Here is an 8,247-nt window from a genome sequence, read left to right on the forward strand (position 1 = left end):
GGCTCAGGTCAATGTTAAATTTCCTCAATATGATCTTTGTGTTGTGGTTATGTAAGCCAATGTCTTTGTTCTTTGGAGATATGCACTAAAGATTTAGGAGTGAAGGACCATGATGTCTGCAACTGACTCAAATTATTCAACCAAAATTATGCTCCGTGTGTGTGTGTGTGTGTGTGTGTGCGTGCGTATAGACAGAGCAAAAATGGAAAAACGTCAATAACGGGGGAACCTGGGTGAAGTATATATGGGAACTTGCGGCACTAGCCTGGCAGTTTTTCTGGACATCTGAGATATTTTCAAAATAAAAAGTTTTGAAATTTGCAAATGGTTTCATGCTTGGTGACAGGGATGAGACAGCCCCAGAGTGGCAGGGGAAGGGATGGTGCCTTACCTGAGCCAGCCCCGGGACAGAGAGAACAGCTTCCAGCTGAGAAGGGTGACCAGTGCTACAGGCACACCAGCAGGAGGATTTTCAAGCCTCCAGCTAGACCCCGAAGCCTCCTCTACCTGTCCTAGTGACCACAAGATCCTTCCAGAGGGTCTGTCAAGATGCCTAGCCATTCGCCCAATGTCTACTCTGTACCAGTTTCAACTGCCTGTAAAAAGTTGATTCCCCTGGGAATCTTAGGCTACTCTCCTTAAGACAGTTCAAATGCCTCCTCCTCCACGACGACCTCCCAGATGTTCCCTGAAAGTGAGCTCTTTTTTCTAAATGGCCTATAGCACCTTGTCTCTTTTCGGTATCCTGCTCTACTTAAGTATTACGACCATTTTCTGCCTATTATTTTAGTGATTTAAGTCTGGGTCTTATGCCTCCCACTCAGATGTGAACCCAACAGAGGCAAAATTCACGGCCACTTTGTCTCCCGCAGGCCTATGGCCCAGCATGTGGAATGAATGAGGAGATGGACCAGGCCAAGGACTCATGGGGTATCTGGGAGCTCAGGAACCAGTCCAAGGTGGTTAATGCAAAGCAGGAAGAGGGTCTAGAAAGATGGAAGAGGCTTCTCCTGCATTCACGGCCTCACCGCGGCAAGACGGCCTGAGCGCTCCTGCCACAGGTCACTGGCTGGATGCTCGGGCAGCTTCAGGCACAGCTTTTCTCATCAGGAGCTGGAGGCCCACGTCAAGGGTTTTAAATACCCTCCGGCCACTTCCCCAGCTCCCTCCTATAACCAAACATGATAAAGTCCCAGGTCAGAAGCCGAGACCCAGGTCACCGCCAGAAAGAACAGGGCCTCCATCAGATCAGATTGGATCAGAACAGACACGGAGGATCGGGTCCAGAGGTGTGCTCACCAGGGAGCCACGTGGCGTTCGGAGGATAAAAGAGCTGGAGCCCTGTGGGGCAAGACTCATTATCAGCAACCTTGACCTCTATTCCCAGCAGGAGTTCACCTCAGGCCACCAGGCAGCTCCAGCTCCCAGGAGGCACCCTGAGGTGGAGTGGGGGGGGGCAGTGAGGGACAGAGGGGCTTTCTGAGAATCCCTTTGTCCCTGCTGCGGGACTTTAGGCCAGCTCCTTGGTTATGCTCCAGTTCCCAAGAATTTTCCATACCCTGGTTAACATCTCCATCCTCTGCCACCCCACCCCCAGGTTCCAAACATGGCCTTGTCTGCTTCCAGTTAACCCTGTTCTGCCCTCTTCCGAACGCCTGTCTCCCCCAAGCCCTTCTCTTGCATTTTACCCAAAGCTGGGCTGGAGGCTCTGGACCAGGGGTTCGGAGACCTTCTGCCTTCCAGGGGTTCTTCGTGAGCACGTTCCTACCCACCCCGGAAGCACTGTCTCCTTTCTGCCTCCTGACCATGCTCCAGAGCTTGGACCACCGTGCCCAGTGCCCACAGACTTAGGGCTGTCAGGGTCCCCATGCTCCGGGCCCCTGAAAGCCAGCGGGCTCCTGCTGCCCTCGGCCGACTCACCACTCATTCGTGCTTTCATTCACTTAATCTACACGGGATGTCGATTCTGCACCAACTGCCAGTGGCATCCCAGCTTCTGCTTACATACCTCCCGTGGGGCAGAGCTCATTACCTCCATGCTCCTTATCCATAGTCAACAACTCCATTTGCTTGAGTAGAACTTCTCCCCCTGGCTGGGCCCCAGGGATGAACTGTGGGAATTCTGAAATTGGGTGTCTGTCTGGGTGTGTGTCTTCCCAGGAAAGTGGCAGTTAATGCTTACAAGGCTGGGCTCAGACTCCAGACAGCTTCAGCTCTACCCCCCTGCCAGCTGTGAACTTCTATAACCTTGAACCCGTCACTGAACCTCTCAGCATCCTACCAGTAAGACATGCAGAGTGGGGAGCCCTTACTCACAGGGTTGCTGAGATGAGACTTAATTCCCGTCACACACTTGCTTTTATACCTGTCAGCCATTATCACGCGCATAGGTGTCTATGCCTTACTGGCCCTGATCTGCCTCTTGGTCCCAGGGGCTGGCCTGGGTGGGAGGAGTTTTGTTCCACCTGCCCCAGGGGAGGTGAACAGCGCCCGGATGAGTGTCCTATCTCCCACGCGCCATTTGCCAGCCCTCCTAGGTCTGGAAACCAAACAAAACCATTTAGAAATACACTTTCTTTCTTTCTTACTTTTTTAAGATATTATTTATTTATTTGTCAGAAAAAGAGAGAGATTGAGAGAGAGAGCACAAGCAGGGGAAGTGGCGGGCTGAGGGAGAAGCAGGCTCCCCGCTGAGCAAGGAGCCTGATGCCGGATTCGATCCCATGACCCCAGGATCATGACCTGAGGCAGACGCTTAACCACCCAGGAGTCCCGAAATTCACTTTCCTTAGTGGATAAGGAGGATCCAGAGCCAGAATGGACTACCTGCTTTTTCATTTTTTTTATTGTAAATCATAACCAATATGTAAATAAGTTTCAAGGATAAATACGTGATTTAACACATTATCATGAAACACTTAAGTGACCCCACGCAGGCCAAGAAATGGAACACGCCAGCCCCCAGAAGTGTCTCACAGGTCTCCATCCAAGAGAACTTTCACCCCTACTATCCCAAGATGCTCAGGCCCAGCAAGACAGACAACAGTGGGCCTCAGACCCTCTGAGCAGAGGAGTGAAAGACGCCAGCTCTGCCTTCCGCTTCTCTGCACTCTAGGCAAGCTGCTGAACCTCCCTGAGCCTCAGTTTGCCAGCTATAAATCTGTAAAATGGTTCCATGTAGTCCTGGATCTATCTCCTGGGGGAGATCTCATGCCGGCATATGGGTACCTGGCCCTGCACGGGCAAGTGCTTGGCCCCTCAAGACAATTACTTTTACTAATTTGGGTGGGGACAGCCATCGGGGGGAGATTTCTAGGAGGGCTCTTCTCCCCCAAACTCCAAATCTGCAAATGAGATAGAAACCCAAGAGGTAAGGTTGAGAAGACCCTTCGTTTCATGGGTTTTTCCAAACTGTGTACCTTTGATTCCCAGGGTTTCCATAGGAATGTCTCCACTCTGATGCCCAGGCAACTCCGCTGTTCCCCATTTTCTATAATGGCATCGCACGCATGTAAGAGGTTATAAAGATAATTTGTCCCTAGACAATTAAACTACTGATGTAAAAGTACAAGTTGCAATGCAAGAAAAGAAACCTAACTAGTTTGTTGGGGTTTTTTTACGATTTTATTTATTTATTTGACAGAGAGAAAGAGTACACAAGCAAGGGAGCAGCAGAGGGAGAGGGAGAAGCAGGTTCTCCACTGAGCAGGGAGCTGGATGCAGGACCTGAACCCAGGACCCTGGGATCATGACGAAGCTAAAGGCAGACACTTAACCAACTGACCCACCCAGCTGCCCTTATTTTTTAATTAAAAGCAGGCTGCAGGGGAGCCTGGGTGGCTCAGTGGGTTAAGCCTCTGCCTTCGGCTCAGGTCATGATCTCAGGTTCCTGGGGTCGAGCCCCACATTGGGCTCTCTGCTCAGCAGGGAGCCTGCTTCCCCCTCTCTCTCTCTGCCTGCCTCTCTGCCTCCTTGTGATCTCTCTGTCAAATAAATAAAATCTTTAATAAATAAATAAAAACAGTCTGCAAAACAGTATGTTTTGGACCATCTGGCCCCATTTTTATAAAAAATAAATATATTTATTTGCAACATTAATGCTGGATAGTTCTGGGCGGGGTTGAGTCACTTTAAAGGTTTTATTTGCCTATTAAGTCATCTACAAGGGACATATATCATTTGTAGACTCGGGCCCAAAAAATGTTATTATAAATTTAATTTCAAAACCCGTGCCCATCCCTAGAGCAATTCCACAGGTCTGGGACTGGGGAGTGGAAGTGTGTAGTGGGTGTTGTGGGAAGATTGTGTGTGTGCCTGGGGCAAGGCCCTGATTGAAAGCCCCTAGGGGACCAGCCGGCCCAACGCCTATCACACCAGCTCGATAACACTTATCGTGCTTAAATGACCCATTTCAGTCTTGCCAGGATTGGGCTCCTTAGATCTCATTCCATTGTTTGACTTGATATGTTCACGGAACATTTCTGAACACCTGTACCCTTGGCAGGGCGTGCCCTGCCTTGGGGATGCCGTTCCCAGAACTCCTCAAAGCCAAGTGCCAGGCGTGGCTAATGGCAAAGTACACAATGTTGTCTAATCTTTCTTCCATGCCAGTCTGGCACGATGAGATTACCTGGCGTCCCCCCCTGGCAGCCACAGAGTGGGTCTGGCTGGCCATCAGACTTGTTCATGGAGGATATGTGTTCCTGGAGTCGGGGGTCCACTTTCCCTCCCAGGAGCTCCCGTGGGGACCGGCCAGAGTGGCTTCCCTGAGTGTCCCTGGGGTGGAGGCTGTGTCCGTCATGGAACGTCCACCTGATGCTCTAACCTATGGGCGGGAGCCAGGTGGGTGTGTTTGGGCACCAAGCCTGGCCCAGGGCAACGGTTTCCCAGGATCAGAGCCTCCCGTGACATGGGTTCTTGTCCCTAAAGTGTCACTATTCAGTTTTATGAACCTGTGTTGACCACAACGTCCTGGACTCTAGGAATCATGAAGGGAAGACAATAATTCTTAAAATTATGTATCTTGGAGCGCTGAGAAAAGCCTGGAGGGCCACGGAAACACAAGCCTTATTGTACAGATGGAGGTCCAGACGTCAGCTCCCTTCTTGTCTTATCGTTCACATTTCCTGGGCCAAAAACTGCCTTGCAGGGCTCTGGAGAGACCCCGAGTGGGCACAAGCAGAGGCGGCTACGTGTCTGGGGAGTTTTCAAGGGGGGTTCTATGGTACTAGTTTCTATGGCTGGTGACAAATTAACACAAATTTAGCAACTAGAAACAACTCACGTTCATTATCTCACGGTTTCTGTGGGTCAAGCATCCAGGCTCTGTAACTGGTCCTCTGTTTCAGTGCCTCCCACAAAGCTGTGGTCAGGGTGTCAGCCAGGGACGTGGTCTCGTCTGGGGTTCACCAGGAGGAGGGTCCGCTTCCCGGCTCCCACGGTTGTTGGCAGGATTTAGCTCCTTGTGGGTTGTCAGACTGGGGGCCTCAGTTCCTTGCTGGCCACTGGCTGGAGACCAGCCCCCATTCTTCACTGTTTGGGGCTCTCCATGGGGCACTTTGTCGCATCACAGTGAGCGAGAGAGAACATCTAGACAAAGAGCCTACTGGCAAGACAGAGGGGACGACCCCACATAACGTAATCACAGAAGTGACATCCCATGTGCTGTCATATCCTAAGTCACAGGCCCCGCACATGTTCAGGGAGGTGCGGGGAGTACAAGGGTCAAGGATACCAGAGGGCAAAGATAGTTGGGGGTCATCATAGACTTTGCCATAAGTAGAAAATTGGTACCACCAGATATTTCAGCCTCCTTCAGGGTGTTAAGATCTCTAATATGGGAAGATTTAGTTACTTTCACCAATCCAAGAGCTTCCCATTAGTGCGATCCAAAGACCTGTCCAGGCGGGAAGGAAAGAGCTCCCCCCGACACGCACCACCACGCTCTCTTGACTTGACCACAAACCCCTTGAAGTCTTGGCGTATTTCCGTTTTGCTCACGGATGTACCTCCAGCTGCTGAAATTACATGCTTACCAGCACGGAACAGGTGCACAATAAAAACGTACTGAACGAATATGTAAATGACTCGTTCATGTTTCTGCGAGAGGAGCCTTCCTTCTGCTTCCCAAACATATTTCTCCTCGGTCCGAAGTTCCCTGGTGGGTCCGACAGACAAGCTGTGCCTCCAAAGAGATCCCCGTCGTCTTCAGATTCTAAACCCTGCAACACTTTAGTATGGCCCAAGGAGCCTGGACACTATCAGTCCCTCCCAAGAGAACCTTACCCACCCCACACTCACCCCCAGGATGAGGTGAGAGAGCCCGCTGGCCAATCTGTCATTCTTTGGTTCTGCATCTCCTTTAATGGTATTACAACATCTTATCGTGAAATGAATCCTATGTGTCCCCTCCAGGGCACCCCCACAAGCAGAACCTAGCTCCCAGTTTCCCTCCGCCCCCTCCCTCCTGGGGCTGCCACTGGCTGAATGGGTCCCCGGTGTGAAGTCAAGTGCATTGTATCTACTGCTCTAGAGGGAAACGTACCTTGCCAAGTGTACGACCTAGAGAGAGAGCATTTCCATCTCCCCAAAGTCAACCTCTTCCCCTGGCCTCTCACCTGTGTTCTGTCCCCATTATTCTGCCTTTTCCAGAAGATGGTGTACGTAGAATCTTACACAGGTAGCGTCTTGAGTCTGGCCTCCTTCACTCAGCGTGATGCGTGAGACTCAGCCAACACCTCGTTTCTGTCTGCTGCTGAGCGCTCATCCGTCAGGTGGCTCCCCACCATTTCCTGATCCAGGGGATGGCGGAAGGACTTCCAAATTGTTTCCAGTTTTTGACAATTATGACAAAAAGCTGTTCTAAACATCTGTGCACAGGTCGTTGTGGGGACATATGGTTCTCATCTCTTTTCAGTAAATACCCAAGAGGGGGACGGCTAGGTCAGATGGTAAGTGCACACTTACTTTATACGACCCTGCTAAGCCTTTTTGCAGAGGGGCCGGACCTCTCGCATGCCCACCTGCCGTGGCGGTCCCGCTCCCCACCAGCACTTGGGAAGGGACCGTTGCTTCCATTTCAGTCCCTGCAAGTGCATGGCAGGTTGGGGCGCCGTCGCATGGGCGCCCGTGGCATGGGTGGTGCTGCCGTCGGTTAGGCGTCCAACTCTTGGTTTTGGTTCAGGTCATGATCACAGGGTCGTAGAATCGAGCCTAGAGTCGGGCTCCCCGCTTCGCATGGAAAATGCTTGAGATTCTCTCCCTCTCCCTCTGCTCCTCTCGCCCATGCTCTCTCTCTCTCTCTCTCTCTCTAAAATACATAAATCTTTAAAAAAAAAAAAAAGTGTGTGTGGTTTGTTAGCACTCCATGTTTAATCCTCACAACGATCCCAAGAAAGTGGTGGGACTCTTACCCCCATTTAACAGATGAGGAAACTGAGTCTCAGAGAGACCAGATCCCTAACCCCGGGTCTTACAGACATTCAGAGGCTGGGCTAGGATTCCAGCCCCAGACCCGGGATCCAGAACCCTTCGTACGATTCCTCCATGGCCTGGAGTAAGCTCCAGTCTGGGAACTGAGGCAGAAGAAGGCGTGGGGAGCCACAGAGAGAGGCCTGGGCTCAAGCTCCCTCAGGCAAGTGGCACGACTGCTCTGCACCTCGGTCTCCTCATCCGTCAAATGGGGATCATAGCGCTACTCACCATAGTGAACCCGGAGTGAGAGGCAGTGAATCTGAGCTCTCCTGTCTCCGCTACCTGCCGAGGGAGAGGAACACACGGATGATGCTGTTCCAGGTAAATTAGCAGAGTGGCTAATTCTAGAATCACGGCCCCACTCAGAGTCACAATTCCAAGCTGCTCTTAGCTCTAAGCCCAGCTTGCCTGGGATTAATCAAAACACAGTGCTGGGGGCGCCTAATGGCTCAGTGGATTAAAGCCTCTGCCTTCGGGTCAGGTCATGGTTCTGGGGTCCTGGGGTCCTGGGATCGAGCCCCTCATCGGTCTCTCTGCTCAGTGGGGAGCCTGCTTCCTCCTCTCTCTCTCTCTGCCTGCCTCTCCGCCTACTTGTGATCTCTCTCTCTCTCTCTCTGTAAAATAAATAAATTTTTAAAAATATTAAAAAAAAAAAAACCACAATGCTGAACACACCGAAGCCATTGCAGGAAACGAAAGACAAAACACGCATAATGATCTTCGTGGTTCACTCCCCCCAATCCTGAGGCTTCCCGGACTCTCCCTGCTACCACC

This window comes from Lutra lutra, chromosome 10 (genome assembly GCF_902655055.1).
Source record: "Lutra lutra chromosome 10, mLutLut1.2, whole genome shotgun sequence".
Taxonomy (NCBI): domain Eukaryota; kingdom Metazoa; phylum Chordata; class Mammalia; order Carnivora; family Mustelidae; genus Lutra; species Lutra lutra.